Source organism: Tamandua tetradactyla, chromosome 11 (assembly GCF_023851605.1).
Source record: "Tamandua tetradactyla isolate mTamTet1 chromosome 11, mTamTet1.pri, whole genome shotgun sequence".
NCBI lineage: Eukaryota > Metazoa > Chordata > Mammalia > Pilosa > Myrmecophagidae > Tamandua > Tamandua tetradactyla.
Window position 1 is genome coordinate 59,380,121 of NC_135337.1, and position 24,337 is coordinate 59,404,457.

Below are 24,337 nucleotides of genomic sequence, written 5' to 3' on the forward strand. Positions count from 1 at the left end.
TGATGGCTCTATCCGTTTATTCAGGATTAAAAGTAAAATAAAATAAAAATAACTGTTGTTATCACTAGAGTACGACACCTTATCCCCTCCTTCCTCTGTGCTTTACCATGTATTAATAAATCGAGTTGTTATCACTAGGGTGCAGACCCTATTCCTACCTCCTTCCTCTGTGCTTTTCATATACCAATAAAGAAGTTTTCCCATCCCCCTAATAAGCAGTGCCAGACTCCATTAGCCAGACCCTGCCCCCACTACTATACAGGGGGCTGTCCTGCCTCCAGGATATACAAAATGTCACAGAGTTACAGTCTTTACACTCTGAGGGGACATCAATCTCACCACCAGCCTACGCCCTTGCCTAAATTAGTGTGTAAATACTGCCCCATAGGGAAGCTGAAGAAAGTGGCACCAGTGTCCCCACCAGTGCCTCTGAAGAGGGGACATATGAGACCCTCAGAATAAAGACTGAATCTGCCCCTCTGAACAGGGGATGGATGAGTCCCTACGAACTAGGTAGAGGGTGTGAAGGCCAGCCATGTGCATGGCTCCTTCAAAGAGGTAGTTCTTCAAAATTAGCTACATTTATTGAGCCTGTGCCTCTTTTCTTTTTATTATGTTTTTTTAAATTTAAATTTAAATTTTGTCTTTGTGATTTTTAAAACATTTTTTTTGTTCTTTTCTTTTTTTTTTACCTCTATTGAAAATGTCTTATTTTAATTTATAACAGTATTTTGGGCTTCTCAAAAAGACATGGTATTATTCTTATTTAAAGAATTAAAAATATAATATTCTATATTTTTCTGTTTTATATTTCTTAAAGGCTACACATGAGCCTCTGGATAGCTATATTTTTGCATTTTGTTCCAAGGTGACAGATTGCTAGTTCTGGGCATGAGAGTTTATGAGGTCAAGTCTTCCTCTTTATTCCAAATGACAAAATTATTATGCTCATTCTACTGTGGAAGGAAGCCTACAGCTCATCCCCATTAATTCTTGAATTGCACCTCAATAATACTTCTACCTGGAAATTGAAAGGCCTTACTTTACCAAGCAGGTTTTTACAAGAAAATGCCTTGCCTTTTTTATATATACATTTTTTAAGTTTTTTTTTTTTAATTTTAAAAACATTTAGTTAATTAATCTTTTTTTTTTTTAAACAGGGGCAGGCACCAGGAATCGAACCCGGGTCCTTGGGTTTGGCAGGCAAGCATTCTTACCTGCTGAGCCACCGTGGCCCGCCCAATTAATTTATTTTTTATTTCTTTGTGTTTGATTGTTTTTTTTTTAAATTTTGTTGGAGCTAAATATTCACACCCCAGAAATTAAAATGTAGTCCTATCCTGACCAAGGTAGAAGGGAACTATGAGGCACAACAGAGCCCCTCAGGGGCCCCACCTAGCTACTCTATGAATAAAGAGTGGTAGGAAAGGGGGGTAGAAAGGGATGGAGAAGGAATGTTAGGGAAAAAGTGGGGGCCTAGCCCCCGGCCCCAGTTCCCGAGGTTTTGCCAGCCAGAGACAGGCTTAGATGACCAGAACCTTCACTTCTGCATACTCCTCAGCCTGGTAGAAGAAGGGGATGCTGGGATTATCGCCCAGGCCATGGTGACCCTGGGGGTATTGAGTATCACATAGCAGTTGCATTTTCTGCTGGGCAGTGGGAGTCTCTGGAACAGTTTGGCCTTGGAGGGCCTCTCCCTTTACAGGTCCCACATCATTTGCCAGGTTCCCCTCATGAAGGTTCTGGCTGTTGTTGGCTCCAAGCTCCAGGGGGCCTGGGGACACTGTTGTGGCCTGACCAGCAAAGCTCTGGGCAAGCTGCCAGAAACTTCCCATGCTGTCCTTTGCACTCACCAACAGGTGTTTTGTTGAGCTCCTGCATCTCGAGCAGTTTCTCCTTCATATCTTCCTTGTCATTTGCTAAGCGGTTAATGTTCTCCTCCTTTACACGGTGATGCTCCTTCATTACTGCCCTCTGATTTTGGTAGAAGGTGATGCACTCACCAATTGCATCTATCTCTCCAGATAGCTGCAGGCAGTGATGCTCCAGCTCTTCCATCCTATCCTTCAAATCTAGTTTCTCTTGTGTAATTTCTGCAAAGCAGTGCTGCAGTTTCTTCATAGCCCCTTGCAGAGCCTGATTAATGTCCCCTGATACATTTCCCCCACTGGTCCCTGTGGGAGGAGGCACCTCTGGTTCACGCTGAGATGAGGTCACCTGGCAAGCCAGGTGCTGGCAGCATAGCTTTTGCCCCTTCAGCTGCCTCCGCAGATATGCCCACTCTTCTTCAGCACTAGCTATGGCCGATTTGAAAAATGCCACCATGGTCTCTTGACTGTCTAGGTCTTCAGGGATGCTCAGCTCTGGATGCTGCTCCTCTTCATCTGCTTGCTCACTCTCTATGGCATTCCCTTCCCCAGGCAGGGTCAGGAGTGTCCAACTGGGCCTAAGTTGTTGGTTCTGTTGGTTGGCAGCTTCCAGGCACTCCTGAGTCCCCTGCAATTCCTGGCACATCATCTCAGCCATCGCCTTGCTCTGAATATCCTCGTGCCATAGCTTTTCCACTAGCTGGGTCTGCAGCTCTAACTGCTTTTGCAGCATCTCCTCCTCGGTGGCTAGCTGCTGATAGGCAGCCACGAGCTGCTGACAGGCAACTATATACTGCTGCAGGTGGCTCAGGTATTGGTCACGCTGCTCTTGCAAAGCCTGAACCTCTTTGCTCTTGAATTCCCTCATCTCTCTGAGCTCTGCCAGGTGTTCCTGCAGCTCTCCCAGCTTCTTCTCCAGCTCTTTCTTAACATACTGTTCTGAATGCAGGGCATTGGTTACCTCCATTTTTCATTGCTCAGCCTGATAAAGCCATTCTGTAGATCTTCCAGCTGCTCCTTGAGCTCATGGTTTTGGGACAGAGTGTGGCTGATGGTGACGTGGACGCTCTCCATGGTCTCCAGAATGTGTCTGCGATCTGCTGCCTGCTCTTCCCAGAGCTCAGCTTCCTGCTCCAGCTGCAGCAGCCTCACCTCCTGCTCCTGATTCAGACAACTTAGGCCCTCAATGTCCTTCACCTGGGCCAGCAGCTGCCCTGCTAGGTGCTCTAGCTTCTTCTACAGCTTGCTAATTTCTGCTTGCAGCCACCATTCCATCTCAGAGGGCCCAGCTGGGGGCTTCTGGGGTTGGGGTGCCTGCTCCTCCAGGGCCTGCTGTAACTACTGGTTGTCATTAAGATCTCCAGGTTGCAGTGGTGATGGTTCTGGAAGTTCTCTCATCTGCAGCATCTTGTGCAGCTCCTCCATCCCTTGCTGCATGACTGACTTCTCCATGAGCAAAACTTGTACTTTCTCTTCTAGTTCTGAGTTACATTGCTTCAGGCCTCATTGCTTTTGCTTTGTTTGTAGAACTCTACTTTCAGGCTATCATGTTCTTCAGTTAGCTTTTGGTTGGTCTTGTCCACCTGCTTCTGCTGAGTGGAGACAAAGAGGATAGCTTCTGCTCCAGCTCACTTACACGTCGCCTTGAAGACTATAAGAGACTTACAAGATCCTCTGCCTCTCCTGCTTTCTGCCTGAAAGCCTGTTGAGTGTGCATAAGGGCTGTGTGTAACTCAGACCTCTCATACTAGAATCCCAATTGTCTGAGTGTGTTCTTGCAGCTGTTGTCTTAGAGCTCCTTACTCCTTCATCAACTTTTGTTCAAACTCTTGTTTGACTTTCTCAAATTGATAAAAAGCAACTTGTTTTTCTTGGTTCAACTCTGGTATCTTCTTTATGAGTTAATTGTGTGGTGTGTAGGACTGCTGGAATCCAGGGCTAGTGATGGCTCTTGGTATCGGCTCTCTAGATTCTTCATGTCATTTGAGGATGTCTGGTCCTTTCTGCTGATGTTGGATGAGGACTCAGGCATGAACCCATGAAGGGGTCATGAAATCTGTTGCAGGCTCTCAGTTGATGATGAGTCTTGTTTCTCCCCAAAGGAAGAGGACCATTTTTGGCATCATAGCTGTTAGGTGATGCCATGCCACTAGTACATGGGGAACTAGCACAGGTGAGATGGACACTGCCAGGAGGGGTGGTGTCATCGGCAGGTGAAGCCGGAGTGGTGCGGTCTTTGGGCACATCCCCAGGTGAGTGGCCACCCAACGCTGGTGTTTCAGGGCATTTCGTACCTTTTTTCCCCTCTTCACTCTTGGTGGAATGGGAAGATTATTTTTCAGCTGAAATTCACATAACATTTTCTGGCTGAGGCCAATTTCTGCTGTCGGGTTTCTTCTGACATCTCAGGAAGGGGAATTGCGTGAAACTTTTTTCTGAGCACAGCCAATTTCTGCCGTCGGGCTTCTTCTGACATCTTGGACAGGGGAATGGGCCAGGGGAGTGACACCATTGAATCCAGCAACCACTGTAAACGTGCATCTGCTAGCTACTGCACCAATGTGGGACTGAGGCAGAGAAGGAAGAGACCAGGGTGGTGCTAGGCAGCATGGAATGTGGGTGTGGCCTCAGTCTTCCAGCCTATTGGGTGATGAGAAGATTGAAAGGGAAAGGGGTGGGGCCACTCAGTTGTGGGCGGGACCTGGAGGGTGAACTCACAATGAAGGCTGGCTGCAGAGTGTCTCCACCCACTGTGGGGGGAGGGGTGCAACCGTTGTCTCTGCCCACCTCCAAGGGGCGGGGCCAATAGCTGTCTCCTTCTACCCCTTTGGAGGGACACAGCTGCTCCCTCCTCCCACTCCCAGGTGGGCCCCCCTCAGGGTACACGCAATTCCCATCTTGGCAACTCTTCATTTCCCATGCAGGATGTCAGTTACTCCACAGCCCTGAGGCCCATCTCTGCCTCTGGCCCTGGACCTTCCTCCACTGTAGACTCCCCTGAGACATGGGCTGGGTTCTGGGCACAGGAGGTAGGCAAGGATCAAGAACAGGAAAGGCTCAGCCCTGCACAGTCCTTCTCCTATGTCTGCAGCTGGTCCAGCCTTTCCCACCCCTCCCCAGCCCTGCTCCACCATCCCCCAGACTTGCCCTCCCCATCAGAGCCCCTTCCTTACTCACACAATGTATATCAAACATTTTTTATATTTGTCAATAAAGTAGATGAATGATGATATCTCATTGTAGTTTAAAAGTGTCTTTTTCTCATTTTAATTGAGAAAAGTTTTAAAATATATATTAAAATTATTTCCATATCCTTTTCTGTGAAATGTAATTGATTTATAGAGTTTCATTATGCATGTGAACATTATACATTGATTATAAATACTTTATAAATACTGCTGGTGGGAATGTACAATGGTGTAACCTTTATGGAAGACAGTTTGGCAGTTCCATGGGAAACTAAATATTGGGTTGCCCTATGACCCAGCAATAGCACTACTCAGAATATACCCAGAAGAGCTGAAAGCAGTGACACAAACAGATATTTGCACGCTGATGTTCATAGCAGTCCATTCATGGTCACTAAAAGATGGAAATCCAAAAGATGGTATCCAAATACCCATCAACAGATGAGTGGAATAACAAAATGTATACACATATAATGGAATATTAGCAGCAGTAAGATGAAATGATATCCTGAAGCACATGAAAAGATGGATGAGCCTTGAGAACATGATGCTGAGTGAAATAAGCCAGAAATAAAAGGATAGATACAGTATGACCCCAGTTTTATGACCACAGTGGCTGGAGGATGCACCGACTAAGTAGTAGAATGGTGAATAAAATTGTATACATATGATTGAATCTCTTTACTTGTATTGGTTTGTTGATATTTTCTATTTCTTTCTGAGTCAGTATAGCTTGCTTGTGTTTCTAGGAATTTGTCCATTTCATCAAAGCTGTCTAGTTTGTTGGCATACAGTTGTTTATAGTATCCTCTTATGATTTATTTTATTTCTTCAGGATCTGTGGTAATGCACAGTTTGTCATTTCTGATTCTGTTTATTTGCATTTTCTCTCTTTTTTTCTTTGTCAGTCTTACTAGTGGCCCATCAGTTTTATTGATTTTCTCAAAGAACCAACTTTTGGTTTTATTGATTCTTTCTATTGTTCTTTTGTTCTCCCATTCATTTAACTCTGCTTCAATCTTTGTTTCCTTCTATTTGTTTTCAGGTTAGTTTACTGTTCTTTTTCAGATTCCTCCAAGTGAGCAGTTAATTCCTCGATTTTTGCTCTTTCTTGTTTTTTAATATAGGCATTTAGGACACTAAGTTTTCCTCTCAGCACAGCCTTTCTTGCATTCCATAAGTTCTGATATGTTGTACTCTCATTTTCATTCATCTCCAGATAGCTACTGATTTCTCCAGCAATTTCTTCTTTGACCCACTGGTTGTTTAAGAGTGTGTTATTTAATCTCCAAATATTTGTGAATATCCTCATTCTTTGGTGGGTACTGAGATCTAGCTTCATTCCACTGTGATCTGAGAAAGTGCTGTGAATAATTCCAATGTTTTAAAATTTATGAAGACCTGTTCTGTGTCCCAGCATATGATCTATCTTGGAGAATGTTCCATGAACACCAGAGAAGAATGTATATCCTGGTGCTTTGGGGTGCAATGACATATATATGTCTGTTAGGTCTAATTCATTTTTACCAAGCTGTTTAACTTCTCTGTTTCTTTGTTGATCTTCTGTCTGGTTGTTCTATATAAAGAGGAGAGTGGTGTGTTGAAGTCTCCTATTATTATTGTTGAAATATCTATCACTCCCTTCAGTTTTGCCAATGTCAGCATCATGTACTTTGGAGCTCCTTGATTGGGAGCATAAACATTTATGATTGTTATTTCTTCTCAGTGAATTGCCCCTTTTATTAATAGTGTCCTTCTTTGTCTCTTATGATGTCTTTACATTTAAAGTCTATTTTGTCTGATATTAGTATAGCTACTTCTGCTTTCTTTTGGTTACAATTTGTGTGGAACATCTTTCTCCATCCTTTCACTTTCAGTGTATTTGTATTCTTGTATCTAAGATGAGTCTCTTGTAAACAGCATATAGCTGGACTATATTTCTTAATCTATTCTGCCAATCTATATCTTTTAATTGGTAAAATTAGTCTGTTAGTCTTCAAGTTATTACTAAAAAGGTAATTCTTGAATCCATCATCTTATCCTTTGGATTTTATTTGCCAGATCTACATATTCTTTTCCTTTTTTCTCTTTGTATTCTTTAAATTACTTTTACTGGTAATTCAATTCTGTGCGCCCTCTTCCAGGTCTCCCTCTCCTGTCTTTTTTTTTTTTTTTTCAACTGGCAGAATGCCTTTTAGTATTTCTTGTAGAGCCAGTCTCTTATTGACTAATTCTTTCAGGATTTGTTTGTCTATGAAAATTTTAATCTGTCCCTCAGTTTTGAAGAACAATTTGGCTGGGTATGGAATTCTTGGCTGGAAGTCTTTCTCTTTTAAAATCTTAAATATATCATGCCACTTCTTTCTCGCCTTCATGGTGCCAGTTGAATAGTCTGAACTTAGTCTTATGTGGTTTCCCTTGTATGTAGTAGGTTGTTTTTCACTTGCTGCTTTCAGGATTTTCTGCTTCTCTTCAACACAGACTGATTAGTATGTGTCTTGGGGAAGGTCTAGTTGGATTTATTCTATTAGGAGTTTGTTGAGCTTCTTTGATTTGTATATTTACGTCCGCTATAAGGGTTGGGAAGTTTCCCCCTATTATATTCTCAACTACTTTTTTTGTAGCCCTTTACTCTTTTCTTCTTCTTCTGGGACAACAATGATTCTTATATTTGTGTCCTTTGTTTTGTCCATCATTTCCCTGGGATCCATGTCAAAATTTTCCATCGTTTTTTTTGCCATTTGCTGTTTTGAGTGTTTGAAATCAGTTGTCCTGTCCTCTAGTTCACTTATTCTTTTTTCAGCCTCATCAAATCTGCTGTTGTATGTCTCTAGAATGTTTTTTATTTGGTCTACAGCATCTTTAATCTCTGTGATATCTACTATTTTTCTATTTATGCTTTCAAATTCCTCTTTATGCTCTTGTAGTGTCTTCTTGACCTCCTTTATTCTTTATCCCACTTATTTTACTTAGTAGAGTTGTGTGAAATTTTTTATTAGTTCTTCCAATGTCTATCTCCTCTGGTGTTTTAATTTGGATGTTAGGCTGGGCTTTATCTTTTTGCATTGTAATATGCTTAGAGATCTTCTGTTGTTTTCATGGTATCTAAATATCTTGATTTAGGTTTACTTTGGAAGGTGATTTCCTTTAGTAGTCTAAAGCCTTGTGTTTGTGGGATGGACATGCAGTAGGATGCAGGGCACAGGGCAGGACACAATAGTACAGTGATGCATTTCAGTGCAGATATAGGCACAGGTTGGGCATGCTACACTGGTGCCTGTGAGTGTGGGTGGCCAGCTGCGGGGGTGAATGTGGCAGTGCAGTGCACAGATCTCAATGCACACTATTTTTGGGAGCCTTGTGCAGAGCTTAAACTTCTGTTATAACAAATTAATAGGAAACAAATATTGATAAATAAATAGTATTTTCTGTTATAATAAAAGTGTTAGAATTTCAAGGGAAACTGAGAAAAAAAGAAAGAGAGAGAGAGGAAAGAAGGAAAAAGAATGAGGGGTGCAGGGGTGGACAGAGGGAGAGAAAAAAAGAAGGAGGGAGCAAAAAGACAGAAATTATGTGAACAGCATCCAGAAAAATAAAACAACGTAATAAGGGAGAAAAATCAAGAAGTTAGAAAAAAATGGATAAAAACAAATACACCAAACAAGTATTAACCAAAATAAAATTGGGCTTGCTAGAATAATATTAAACAAAATGTACATTAAAGTAAAAAAAAATACCATGCATAAAGGAGTCAATAAATTTTTATACTCATTGAAGATATAATAATTTTAAACTTCTATGCAGCTAATAACATAGATTAAATATAAATAAGGCAAGTTAACAAATATTTAAGGAAAAATGGATAAACATACTATTAAAAAGGAAAAACTTTATGTATCTCTCTAAGAATTAATAGATCAAGAGGACAAAAATCAAAATTAAGAAATAAATTGATAGTGGGGCACTTCTAGGGATGATGGCAGAATGGGAACCATTAGCACCAATCTTGCTCAAACTCTTCCAAAAAATTAAAGAGGAGAGAGTACTAATAACTCATCCTATGAGGCCAATAGCACCCTAATACCAAGCCAGAGAAAGATACTAACAGATACTAATATAGATGCAAATACCCTCAGTAAAATACTTGAGAATACAATTAAATGCAAATTAAAATAATTATACACCATGATCAAATGTTTTCTATCCCAGGTGTGTGAGGGTGATTCATAGAAGAAAATAAATTAATGCAATACACCACATTAACAAAATGTGAAAAGATGTTTGACAAAATCCAGCATTCTTTTTATTTTTGTCAAAAAAAAAAACCGCTTCAAAAAATAAGAATAGAAGGAAATTTCCTCAAGATGATAAAGGACATTGTGCTGGTTTAAAACTGCTATATGCCCCAGAAAAGCTACGTTTTTTTATTCTCAATCCAATCTTATGGGTGCAGACCTACTGTCAGTCTTTTGATTGTGTTGTTTCCATGGAGATGCAACCCACCCAGTTATGGGTGGTACCTTTTGATTAGATGGCAATGTGAACATGCCCAAGCAAAGTGGGTCTTATTAAGTTTATTGGAATCTATATAAGAACTGACACACACACACACAGAAGAAAGGTCCCACAGATTCTTAGAGAGGAAGCCACTGAAATAAGAAGCTGGAAACAATGGAACTTGAAACCAGGACTAGCAGAGCCAGGCAGGTGCCCTCCCATGTGATAGACATTGGTCTTTCTTTGGAGTGAAGTTATCTTTCTCTGTATCCTTCCTTTGGATATTTTTAAGCCCTTGGCATTGTAAACTTGTAACTTAATAAATCCCCTTTATAAAATGTTGATCCATTTTTCTGGTATGTTGCATTCCAGCATTATTAGCAAATTAAACAGGCACATATGAAAGAGAACAGTTAACATTGTACTCAATGGTAAAAGACTGAAAGCTTTTCCTCTAAGATCTGGAACAAAACAAGGATGCTCATAGTCGCCACTTTTATTGTAAATTTATGCTAGAAGTTCTATACAGAGAAGTAAGGCAAGAAAAAGGAATAAAAACATCCAAATTGGAAACAAAATATTAAAACTTTCACTATTTGCAGATGACATGAAACTCTGTATAGAAAGTCCCAATATATCTACACGAAGTTACTAAACTTAATAAATGAGCTCAGCAAGTGGCAGGATCCAAGATCAACACACAAAACACAGTATTAATGAGCAATCTGAGGGGGAAATAAAGGAAAAAATAACATTTACAATAGCCACTAAAAGAATCAAATATCTAGGAATAAATTTAACCAAGGATGTAAAGGACTTATACACAGAAAACTATAAAACATTGTTAAAAGAAATCAAAGACAACTTTAATAAATGTAAAGACATTCCTCATGGATTAGAAGACTTAACATCATTAAGATGTCAGTTCTACTCAAACTGATTTACAGATTCAATGCAATTCAAATCAAAATTAAAACAGCCTTATTTGCAAAAGTGTAAAAGCCAATTATCAAATTTATTTGGAAGGATAAAGGGCTCCAGATAGTCAAAAATATCTTGAAGAAGAAGAAGTTGGAGGACTCACATTTCCTGACTTTAAGGCATATTACAAAGCCACAGTGGTCAAAACAACATGGTACTGGCATAAGGATAGATATATTGACCAATGGAATAGAATTGAGAGTTCAGAAATAGACCCTCATATCTATGGCCAATTAATATTTGTCAAGGCTACCAAGTCTACTCAACTGGAAAAGAATAGGCTCTTCAACAGATGCTACTGGGAGAACTGGGTATCCATGTTGCAAAAAATAAGATTCCCCTATTCACACCATTTACAAAATTTAACTCAAAATGGATCAAAGACCTGAATATAACCCGGACTATAAAATTCCCAAAAAAAAAAAATATATGGAAGCATCTTTAAGATCTTGTAGTAGACAATATTTTCTTAGACTTTGTACCCAAAGCACAAGCAAAAAAATAAAAACAGATAAATGGAATCTCGTAAAAATTAGAAACCTTTGTGCCTCAAGGGACTTTTGTCAAGAAAGTGAAAAGACACCCTATTCAATCAGAGAAAACATTTGGAAACCACATATCTTATAAGGGTTTAATTCCAGAATATATAAAGAAACCATACCTCCCCAAATATAAAGACAAGCAACCCAATTAAAAAATGGGCAAAAGTCTTGAGTAAACATTTCTCCAAAGAGGAAACACAAATGGCTAAAAGCACATGAAAAGATGTTCAACTTTCCTAGCTATTAGGGAAATGCAAATCAAAACCACAATGAGATATCACCTCTCACCTGCTAAAATGGCTGCTACAAAAAAACCCTGAAAACTACAAGTTTTGAAGAAGATGTGGAGAAATAGGAACACTTGTCCTTTGCTGGTGGGAATGTGAAATGATGCAGCTGCTGTTGAACACAGTTCGGCAATTCCTCAGAAAGCTATGAATAGAATTACCATATGATTTGGTAATTTCACTACTGGGTATATATACCCAGAGGCACTGACAGGAGGAACTTGAACAGATAATAGCATGCTGATATTCATGGTGGCATTATCCACAATTGTATAGTCTCACTAATATGAACTAATTATAATAAGCAAAATCATAGAGTTAGAATACAGAAAATAGGTTACCAGGAGATAGATTGGGGTTAAAGAATGGGGAGTTGATGCTTAATTTTTACAGATTTTTCTATTTAGGCTGATGGTAAAGGTTTGGAAATGGATGGTGGTGATTGTAGCACATTACCGTGAGTGTAATCAACAGCACTGAACTCTACAGGTGAAAGTGGGTAAAAAAAGAAACTTCAGTATTTATGTAATACTAGAATAAAAATTAAAGAAGATTTTGTTGGTTTGTCCAGAGTGGTGCCCTGATGTATCCCAGAGTGATTTGATCAGTGACTGGAAAGGTGTTTTCAGGCCCCCTTCGGGGAATGGGGAGAGTGGGGAGAGGTTCAACTTCCCCAGGTTGAGTTCTTGATGTTCTCGCAAGCAGTGTGGACAGCCAAAGCTGTAGGCTGGGCCCCCACTCTTGGGGTTTGTTCACATGAAACTTAACCCCACAAAGGATAGGTCAAGTCTACTTAAAATTTAGGCCTAAGAGTCACCCCCAAGAAATCCTCTTTTGTTGCTCAGATGTGGCCTCTCTCTCCAGCCAACATGAAGAGCGGTCTCACCACTCTCCCCCTCTCTGCTTGGGACATGGCTCCCAGGGGTGTGGACCTTCCTGGCAGTGTGGGACGGAGATCCTGGAATGAGCTGAGACTCAGCATCAAGGGACTGAGAAAAACCCTAGAATGAGCTGAGAATTAACATCAAGGAATTGGGAGAAACTTCTCAACCAAAGGGGGAGGAGTGGAATGAGACTAAGTGTCGATGACTGGGAGATTCCAAACAGAGTCGAGAGGTTATCCTGGAGGTTATTCTTATGCATTAAGTAGATATCACCTTGTTGTTCAAGATGTAGTGGAGAGGCTGGAGGGAACTGCCTGAAAGGGTGGAGCTGTGTTCCAGTAGCCATGTTTCTTGATGATAATTGAACAATGATATAGCTTTCACAATGAGACTCTGTGAATGTGAAAACCTTGTGTCTGATGCTCCTTTTAGCTACTATATCAACAGAAGAGTAGAACATATGAAATAAAAATAAATAATAGGGGGAACAAATGTTAAAATAAATTTAATTTGAAATGCTAGTGGTAAATGAAAGCGAGGGGTAAGGGGTATGGTATGTATAATCTTTTTTTTTCTCTGTTATCGTTTTATTTCTTTTTCTGTTGTCTTTTTATTTCTTTTTCTAAATCAATGCAAATGTTCTAAGAAATGATGAATATGCAACTATGTGATGATATTAAGAATTACTGATTGTATATGTAGAATGGAATGATATCTTTATGTTTCGTTTGTTAATTTTTTTAATTAATAAAAAAGTAAAAAATAAAATAAATTAAAAAAATAAAAAAATAAAACATTAAAGATAAAACAGTATTGTGCAACACAGTGGACTATATTGTAGAATATGGATTATACTTATTAGCACAAGTATGGGAATGGTATTTCATGAATTATAACAAATGTATGGTACTAATACAAGGGTATAGTAATAGGATGGTAAAAGGACAAAAATTCACCTAATATAAACAATAGATTAAAGATAGAACTATTTTAATAATCTTTCATCAATTATAACAAAGCAACTAGTATTCAAAAATAGTACCAGTATAAAAAAAGTTCTATCATCAATGATAATTATTCCAACAATTAAAGGCATTGGTGGTTGGGTAGTGTACAGGGATCCTATATATTATGCATGATTGTTTTGTAAATTTATAACTTCTCTAATAATAAAAGAGAGATAAATAATGAAAAGATAATTAGGGAAAAACAAAAACAAATATTTGGAAGTTAAAAAGTACACTTCAAATAGTTCCTGTCGAAATAAGTAATAAATAAATAAAAAGTCAAAACTGAAATTTTAAAAATATTTAGAATAATACACTAATAGAAACTTCCAACATATCAAAATGTCTGTAATGCAGCTAAAGCTGTATTTCAAGAGAAATTTATAACTTTAAAGTTTATTTCAGAAAAGAAGATTTGAAATTATGGATGAAGTATTTAACATGAGCTGTTAGAAGCAAAAGAATAAATGTACAAAAAGTAAAGGAGATGCACAGCTGGGTCACATCTGCCCCCAATCCATGAAAGTGTAATGCAGACCGCTGCCATGGCTCTACGCATGTGCACAAAGGGCTACAAGTGCACACTAGTGTTATGCCCCCCAGACTGGTGCACCCACACAACTACATTCTCCCTGGCCACTGGGCACCCACGTTCACAAGCATCAGCATAACATCCCCAACCTGTGACTATGCCTGCCCTGAAACAAATCACCATACTGTATGCTCCACCCCATGCCCTGTACAACCATCCTGCAAACACAAGGCCTAAGACTACTGAAAAAATCAACTCCCAGAGTAAATCAATCAAGATATTTACATGTGACAAAGACAGCAGAAGATCAATAAGCATATCACAAAGCACACAGATATAGCCCTGCCTAATGACCAAATAAAAATGCCAGAGGAGGCACAGACAGTGGAACAATGGATCAAAGATGTTCATACAACTCTACTTAATAAAATAAGTGGGATAGAAAATGACATAAAGGAGATCAAGAAGAAAGTAGAAGAGCACAGAGGAATTTGAAAGAATAAATAGAAAAATAGCAGAAATCACAGAGATTAAATACTCTGTTGACCAAATGAAAAACATACTAGAGGCACACAACACCAGATTCAAAGAAACAGAAGAGAGACTAAGTGATATAGAGGACAGGATAATTGACTTCGAAGACTCAAAACAGCAAATGGCAAAAAAGATGGAAAAAATTGAACGTGAACCAGGGAAATGACAGACAAAACAAAGTGTGCAAATAAATGAATCACTAGTGTCCCAGAAGGAGAAGAGAGGAGTAAAGGGCTAAGAAGAGTAGTTGAAGATATAATGGGGGAAAACTTCCCAACCCTCATAAAGGACATAAATATATAAGTCAAAGAAGCCCAAAGAACTCCAAGCAGAATATATCCAAATGGGTCTTCCCCAAGGCACATACTAATCAGTCTGTCAAATGTTGAAGAGAAATAGAAAATCCTGAAAGCAGTAAGAGAAAAACAATCTACTACACACAAGGGAAAATGAGAATACAGCTTATCAGAACTTATGGGATGTGGCAAAGACTGTGCAGAGAGGAATATTTATCGTCTTAAATGCCTATATTAAAAAACAAGAAAGAGTGAAAATCGAGAACATAACAGCAAACCTGGAGGGACTTGAGTAAGAACAGCTAGCCTCAAAGCAAATAAGAGAAGAGAAATAACAAAGATTAAAGCAGAGATAAATGAATGGGAGAACAAAAGAACAATAGAAAGAATCAATAAAACCAAAAGTTGGCTCTTTGAGAAAATCAATAAAATTGACAGGCCACTAGCAAGACTGACAAAGAAAAAAAGAAAGATGATGCAAATAAACAAAATCAGAAATGAGAAGGGGTGTGTTACTACAGACCCGGAAGAAATAAAAGATCTCATAAGAGGATACTATGAACAACTATACACCAACAAACTAGACAACTTAGATGAAATGGTCAAATTCTTAGAGACACATAAACAAGTTATACTGACTCAGGAAAAAATAGAAGATCTTAACAAACCAATCACAAGTAAAGAGATTCAATCAGTCATCAATAATCTTCCTACAAAGAAAAGTCCAGGGCCAGATGGCTTCACAGGGAAATTTTATCAAGCATTCCAGAAAGAACTAACATGAATCCTGCTCAAACTTTTCCAAAAAATTGAGGAAAACTCAATTTATGAAGCTAATATCATTTTAATACCAAAACCGGATAAAGATGCTGTAAGAAAGGAAAACTACATACCAATCTCCCTAATGAACATAGATGCAAAAATTCTCAATAAAATATTAGCAAATCGAATCCAACAGCACATCAAAAGAATTATACACCATGACCATGTGGGGTTTATACCAGGAGTGCAAGGAGGGTTCAACACAAGAAAATCGATTAATGTAATACAGCACATTAACAAATGAAAAGGGAAAAATCATATGATCATCTCCATTGATGCTGAAAAAGCATTTGACAAAATTCAGCATCCTTTTCTGATAAAAACACTCCAAAAGATAGGAATCAAAGGTAACTACCTCAATATGATAAAGGGAATATATGAAAAACAGATAGCCATCATCATACTCAATGGAGAGAGACTGAAAGCTTTCCCCCTAAGATCAGGTACAACACAAGGATGCTCACTGTCACCACTATTATTCAACATTGTGCTAGAAGTTCTAGCTAGAGCAATCAGGCAGGACAAAAAAAATAAAAAGAATCCAAATTGGAAAGGCAGAAGTAAAACTTTCATTATTTGCAGATGATATGATACTATACTTGGAAGATCCTGAGAAATTTACAACAAAGTTTCTTGAGCTAATAAACAAATTCAGCAAGGTGGTGGGATATAAAATTAATGGCAAAAATCAGTAACATTTCTATACCCAAGCAATGAGCTAGCTGATGAGTCAGTTAAGGAAAAAAATCCATTCAAAATAGCAACTAAAAGAATCAAATACTTAGGAATGAACTTAACTAGGGATGTAAAGGACTTGTACAGAGAAAACTACATAACATTGCTAAAGGAAATCAAAGGAGATCTAGATAGGTGGAAAGACATTCCTTGCTCATGGATAGGAAGGCTAAATATAGTTAAGATGTCAATTCTCCCCAAATTGATCTACAGATTCAACACAGTACCAATCAAAATTCCAACAACCTACTTCGAAGATTTGGAAAAGCTAACTACCAAATCCATCTGGAGGGGAAAGAGACCCTGAATAGCTAAAAGCATCCTAAAAAAAAAAAAAAAAAAAAAAAAGAACAAAGTGTGAGGATTAACACTCCCTAACTTTAAAACCTATTATAAAACCACAGTGGTCAAAACAGCATGGTACTGGCACAAAGACAGAAGAATTGACCAATGGAATTGAGTTGAGAGTGCAGAAATAGACTGCCAAATCTATGGTCAACTGATTTTTGACAAGGCTTCCAAATCCTCTGAACTGGGACAAAATAGTCTTTTCAATAATTGGCCATGGAAGAACTGGATATCAATAGCCAGGAGAATGAAAGAGGATCCCTATCTTACACCCTACAAAAAATTATCTCAAAGTGGATCACACACCTAATATAAGAACTAGCAACATAAATTTTCTAGAAGTAAATATAAGGAAACATCTTCAAGACCGAGTAATAGGAGGTAGCATCCTAAACTTTACACCCAAAGCACACGCAACAACAAAAAAAAATAGATAAATGGGAACTCCTCAAAATCAAATGCTTCTGCACCTCAAAAGACTTTGTCAAAAAGGTGAAGGGGCAGCCAACTCAATAGGACAAAATATTTGGAAATCACATATCAGACAAAGTTTTGAATTCCTGTATATACAAAGAAACCATGCAACTCAACAACAAAAGAACAAACAATCCAATTAGGATTAAGGCTAAAGATACGAATAGGCATTTTTCTGAAGAGAAGTACAGATGGCTCAAAAGCACATGAAGAGATGCTCATTTTCACTGGCTAAAAGGGAAATGCCAACCAAGATTACAATGAGATACCACCTCACACTTATAAGAATGGCTGCTATTAAACAAACATGAAACTATAAATGTTGGAGAGGATTTGGAGAAACTGGGACACTTATGTACTGCTGATGGGAATGTATAATGGTGCAGCCACTACAGAGGATAGATTGGCAGTTCCTTTGGAAACTAAATATTGAGTTGCCCTATGACCCAGCAATAGCACTACTTGTTATATACCCAGAAGAGCTGAAAGCAACAACACAAACAGGCATTTACACACCAATGTTCATAGCAACATTATTCACAATAGCCAAAAGATGGAAACAAACCAAATGCCTATCAACAGATGAGTGATCAACAAAATGTGGTATATACATACGATGAAATATTATGCAGCAGTAAGACAAAATGACATCCTGAAGCACATGACAAAATGGATAAGCCTTGAGGACATAATGCTGAGTGAAATTAGCCAGACTCAAAAGGACAGATGCTGTGTGATTCCACTTTTATGGCCAGCATAAAGGTATAATCAGAGGCTAATAATACAGAATATAGGTGACTTAGAGATACATAGAAACTAGAGATGGGTGAACCGTTAGCTAATGAGGTTGAACTCCAATGTAAGGGAATAGATAGGAATGCAGGTGATTCTCTAGTGAGTCTAGAATTAATATTACCATATTGAAGATGAACAAGATTGAAAGGGGTTGTATAGACCTTCGTGCCCCACTGACTCTCACTAGAAATATGAACGGAGTTCTCATAAGAATTACTTCAAAGTTATGATTCTTGTATAAAGAGTGTTTAAGTCCAGGGTACAGGGTGAAAACCGTTATTGCATGGTATAAGCTATGTTCAAAAGTAAACCACCACACTACCACACAGCAACAGCAGAAGTAAATAACGAGGTGAGAGACAAGAATTAAGAGGTTTAGATTTCCTATTTGGTGAGGGTGTGTTTATTGCTTTTCCGTTTCTTGGAAACAATGAAATTATCTAAAATTGAGGATGTTGGTGGACTGTGGACTTTGGACCCTCTACATGATGCCCGATGAATGCAGGTGGCTGAAGGATGCACTGATGGAGTAGAATGGCAAACTATGTTATATACTTATGAACGAAGGTTGTGCTGCTACAAAAAGGAACAATGTCCTGAGGCATGCAAAGATGTGAATGAATATGTGAGACATTTGATGGGACAAAATAAGCCAGGAGCAAAGAAACAACAATGTTATGGTCACTTTTAGAAAATGCTTATGAGAAAACAGGAGTCTAGATAGCAAGCTTTTAGAGCAGACAATTAAGTCCGGAGTGGTGATTATTATTTCTGGATTTTCAAAGGCTGTTTTACATATATAGCTTGATATTTAGAGATAAGAACAAAGAACAGGTTGGGGTTAAAATAATTCAGAACACAGGGGTGAGGAAGACAGTGTTTGTATTTTAGAGCCACACATACTCTGTGAGACCAGTGGAAGAAAGGTTTGTTTGATCTGGAACTGAAATTTTCTGTAGTGCATAATCTAACTATCTATATAGTTCATTTGAAAAACTGAAACACAGGAAGCACAGAATAAGAAAGAGATCCTTTAATCCTGTATAGATTACTGTAATCAAGGAAACATCCTTGAGTATATTAAGCAGATAATAAAAAATATTGGCAAAGTCCCCTGAGGAAGGGGAGAAAGACTACAGAACTATTAGTCAAACCTTAGGGATACCCAAATCAATAGGCCATGCCCTTGATCTCACTCTGGTGAAGTCATGCTTACTCTGGTGGAGCTGATTTAGGTAGCGGAGAAGCTTAGACTACCTACAGGCATGCCTAAAAGTCACTTCTGGAGGACCTCTGTTGTTGCTCAGATGTGGCCTCAGTCTCTCGAAGCCCAACTCCACAAGTGAAATCATTACCCTCCCCCCTATGCGGGACATGACATCCAGGGGTGAAAGTCTCCCTGGCGACGTGGGAGATGACTCCCAGGATGAATCCAGACCTGGCTCCATGGGATCAACAATTACATACTGACCAAAAGGGGGAAAAGAAGTGTAATTAATAAAATTTCAGTGGCAGAGAGAGTTCAAATAGAGCCGAGAGGCGACTCTGGAGATTGCTCTTACGCAAGCTTCAGGTCATAACCTGCCAACCCCCAACCAGGACCATTCCAGCCAATCCTAAAGAATATCTAGGGCAATATATAAGATCCCACAAGGGTTCCAGGCACTAGAGTAACTTTCCAGAAACCTACAACCTCTAGATGGGTCCCTGGTCCAGATTAAGTCCTGAAACCTAGCCCATCCTCTCCAGAACATCAGATAGTTCCTTCTCCCTACCCCATATTAGTGACAGACCCTTTCAAAAGCAAAAACTTAGAATTGCCATAGCCCAAACGACCCCAAAGAGAGGTATGGAAATATCAAAGGTGATGGTGGAATTATACATAGAAGATAGGAATTGACAAATGAATATGAATGCCGAATCATTAAATTGATATCTCTTTTAGTCTCCAGTATTTTAGAGCAGCTAGAAGTAGCAACCTAAAATTGTGAAATTGTAACCCATGTCAAAGTCTGAAATATGTTCTACAACTAATTGTGGTGTTGTGCTTTGAAATTTATAGCTTTTTTGTATATATATTATTGTTCACAAAAAAAGAAGGAAAAAAAATCGATTGTGATGATAAAAAAGTATTTAAGCCCTCCAGCCTCCTGTATTCTGGAGCAGCTGGAAAGAAAAATATAAGAGGATTGTATGGTAGTCCATGACAAACTCTGGGAGCTGTCCTGTAACCACATTTTGAAGAGTGCTTTGAAAACTATTGCTTTTTTATTTCTTTGCTTTGTATATATATTATACTATACAATAAAAAAGTTTAAAAAAAAAGTAAAGGAGAGGAAATATTGAAGGTTGATATTAATATAAAGGTTGACAAGATTGATCAAGATAAACAGAGAGATTCCCATAAATAACATTAAGATTAAAAAGGAGGATACTAAGATAATGTTTGAATAGTTTTATACCAAAAATGTAAATTCTCAGGTGCAATGAATAAGCACCTAAAGTAATATATTGTCCCAAAATAAGAATAAAAAATAAAGAAGAAAACCTACATGTTCAACAATTTCTTTAAAGAAACTGAATGCATAGTTAAAAATCTTACCCTAGAGCCATATTCTGAAACCTTAGCAGGCTTCAGAAGCACTTGGAAGGCTTCTTACAGCACGGTAGCTCTGGAACGGGGCCCAGGAATCAGCATTTCCAAGCACCAAGTGATACCCTTGCTGCTGGTTGTGGCCACATATTGACAGTTGCCTAAAGGGAACTCCAGACCTAGGTGGTTTTACAGGTAAATTCCACCACATTTTAAAGGATTGGATTATTTCAACATTATACACACTTTCTGAAGAAATAGAAAAAGAGGAAACACTCCTAATTTATTTTGGGAAGCTTATATGGACCTTCATAGCAGGGCCAGACAAAGACTTTGTTGCCACAGTTGAACAAACTGCATGAATATAAATGCAAGAATTTTAAACAAAATATGGGAAACTGAATTCAGCAATCGCTGAAACAGAAAAGCTATCATACCCAGTGGTATTGCCTAATCCTGAAATGTAAGACTGTTTTAACATTAAGAAATTTATTAATGTAATATGCCACATCATATTACTTTATTAAGGGTGAAAAAAACATATGACTACCTTAATAGATGACAGAAAAGCATTCAATGTATTTCAACACACGTTCGTGATGGAAAGAAAGAAATCGTCAGGCAGGTAGGTAGACAGGCAAGAAAGAAGGAAGCAACAAAGGAAAGAGGGGAGGGAAGAAAGAAAGGAAACTCTTAGCAGTCAGGTATAGAACTTCCATAGCCTTTTGAAGGATTTCTTCCAAAAACCTACAGTAAATATCCCACTTAATAGTTAAGCATTAGATACAGTTTCTTTAAATCAGAACCAAAGAAGCTTGCCATTGCTGATTTTATTCAATATTGCTCTTAAGTTTCCAATCAATACAATAAAAAAGAAAAAGTTTAAAATCTATAAAGCTTAGAAAAAAAGGAATAAAACTTTCAGCATTCGTGGATGACATGATGTCTATAAGGAAAACCAAAAAATATCTACCAATTATTAAGAGTTAGGCAGATTTACTGATATAAAGTCAATGCTCCCCAAACAGTTGTTTTTCTGTTCACCAGCAAGGAAAAAAAATAGAAAATGGAATGTTTAATGAATTGTGTTCACCATTCCAGAGAAGGATCTAAGTTATCTGGAAATAAATCTAACCAAAAAATATATTTGACCTTCATGAAGTTTAAAATGTTGGTGGAAAGCCATGGAAGGAGAACTAAAAATAAAAGATTTACTATGTTAATGGGTAAGTGGATACAATATTGTAGAAATGACAATTGTCCAGATTACTGCATAGAGTCAATGCAACTCCACACGATGTGATTACATAATTTTTCATGGAGCCGATTCTAAAAAATATATAAGAAGACAACAAGCCATATGAATTATAAGTTGAACCAAATTGGGATTTTGCTTTTTAAGACATCATGAATTAAAACTATGGTGATTCAAACTGAGTGCTATTATTTCATGGATCAACTAAAGACCAGTGGATCCAATTACAGAGATTAGAAATAGGCCCATGCACATATGGGAATCGATTTATAACAAAGTTGGCATTTTTAATAATAGAAAAAATGATACACTATTTAATGAACGGTCCTGAACAGCTAGTTTTTCTTATGGAAAAAAAATAAATTTAAGTCCATATTTTACACCATGCACACACACAAAATCAAATCATAGGGATTATCCTTAAATAAGAAAAGCAAAAATTAAAGATTTAAAAAATATATATATAAAATAAGAAGGAATTCTCAAGACACAAAAACTATAGACTATAAGAAAACCATAAGAAACAGGGTGATAAATTCAGCAACATTAAAATCAAACTTCTCTTCATCAAATACACCACTAAGTAATGAAAAAATAAGCATTAATTTGAGAAAAGTTATTTGGAATAAAAAATTAGTGCAATGAATACATAATAAACTCTAAAACAGAAAACTATTGGTAATATTTTATTTCTCAGCATAATAATTAGTAGTGAATACATGGGTATCCATTACATTAATCTTTATCCTATTTGTATATGTCATGTATATAAATGTTTACATATGTATATGCATTATTGGTGTCTACAGTCTTTTATGAATGATATATATTCAAAAAGGCTAGAGGGAGAGTACTCCAAGCAATAGAAACTGCAAGCATAAGGGCCATCAAAAGGGAAAAGACTAGGTATGTTCTAGAATACCATACCCATTAACTACATGTGCCTATTTTGCACTTGAGATATACCTAATCTGAATTAAGATGTGATACAAATATAAAATACAGAACAGATTTTGAAGACAGAGCAAAAAAAAAGTAAAATATTTCATTTACAATTTTTTATATTGTTCACATTCTGAAATTATACTTTATGTATTTAATTTGAATAAAATATATTAAAGTTAGTTTTACTTGTTTCTTTTTAACATGTCTGCTGAAAATTTTTAAATTTTTAAGTGGTTTACATTTGTGGCTCTCATCATATTTCTATTGGACAATACTGTTCTAGATACCAACAGAAAGTCAACCCAACAAACATGGCAAGCAAGGTGATAGGTTAAATTCAAGAGATCATGAGTTAAAGGTGCAATCCTCAAGCTTATTTATTTCTTCATCCAACAAAGATATGTTACAAATTATGTATGCCTAGGTACTATGTCAGGTTTGGGGACCCAAAGATGGAAAATACACAAAACTTTCAAGAAACTTATAGTACAGCAAAAGAGGCAGAGGAGCAAACTAATCTGCTAACTAGCAGATTCATACATGTTCAGAGCTAAGGCAACCACGGTTACTTATCAGGGAACCAAGTCAAGCTTTCCAGAAGAGGTACTGCTTGAGCTGCCCTTTGAAAGTCAAGTAGGATACTTTTATCCATCTTCTCTAGCCCCACCTCCATCCTCAACCCTCCACAACTTCAATTTCTGCTCCTTCAGTTTGCTTGTTATAAAACAGAGGGCAAAGATGCCTACAGTCAGAACAAAAATGCCTGTAGTTAAACTTTAGCATCTCTTGCCTAAATTCAATCTTGGTTTCCCTTTAATGATGTATTTTCCCTTTAGATCCACTCTAGGAGACCCTCCTTTTCCCATGCCCTCCCCTTCCTCCCCAACTCACTGGGTAAAGAGGAGAGGTGAGCATTTTCTGTGTTCCCACTTCGGCTTTTGAGTCATTCATCTACTTCCATTGCAAAGGTTCGCTCTGCCTGCTTTCCCCCATTTCGTTTTTGTTCTATTTTTTTTTTTTCTTTTGCCAACTCCAGACACTCCCTCCACTTTCCTCTATGACTTCAGCACTTGTGTCACAGTCCTCCTCAGCTCACCACCTGGCCTCATCAGTCACGGCTTCAGCTTCCCTTCCATCATCTCAGACACCTATGTCATATTTCCTTGACTTGCTCAATTCCATTGGCTTTCATTTCAACTGTATCTTAGTCACCAAAAAGCAAAGCCACATTTTGGACCTGGTCTTCACTTATCTTTGATATTTCAAACCCTACATTTTCTTAAACTGACTACAACCTCTTCTCTACTTCTTCTCACTTTTCACATATTAGACATATGCTTTCACACCTATGGTAACACCTAGAGCCACCGGTCTTTCTTATTCCTCTCTCATGGTAAAATCTATGTGAATGTATGGTAGGGTGGGAGGGGAGGTCCGTGGATGCAATCCCTCTCACAGAGCTTAACGATAGCTCTAGCTCTTTTCTCCTTGTCCTCACAGAACCTGGAATGCTTATCTTTATTTTGGTAAATGTCATCTGATCTTTATGGGCAAATGTAAATCCTTCCCAGGAAACCAAGCACATGGCATTTTCCTTCTCTTAACTCCTATTGCTTATAGCAAATCAGCTTTTGATTATTAGCTTGTCATTTCCATATATTAGTCAACACCCCACAGAGAGCTACAAGATACAGACCATACCTTCCACTTCTTTGACATTTCCTACAACAAATAGGACAAGGATAGATATATAT

At 37.9% G+C, this 24,337-nt stretch overlaps 1 protein-coding gene and 2 pseudogenes across 7 annotated transcripts in view; all 3 read right to left on the minus strand.

The window, feature by feature from the left end:
* Positions 1 to 23,660, minus strand: part of SGIP1 (SH3GL interacting endocytic adaptor 1) — a 245,007-nt gene extending 221,347 nt beyond the window's left edge. For 2 of the 7 annotated variants that reach the window (XM_077120684.1, XM_077120686.1), the window contains exon 1: positions 23,475 to 23,657. The gene's annotated coding sequence lies outside the window, so the exon portion shown is untranslated. Of the gene's footprint in view, positions 1 to 23,474 lie in introns of all 7 variants that reach the window. The other 5 variants (XM_077120688.1, XM_077120687.1, XM_077120689.1 and 2 more) reach the window with 4 other exon arrangements.
* LOC143649140 (golgin subfamily A member 2 pseudogene) lies at positions 1,154 to 3,206 on the minus strand (annotated as a pseudogene).
* On the minus strand, positions 3,097 to 4,781 carry LOC143649141 (golgin subfamily A member 2 pseudogene; annotated as a pseudogene).
* Positions 23,661 to 24,337: the final 677 nt, after the last annotated feature.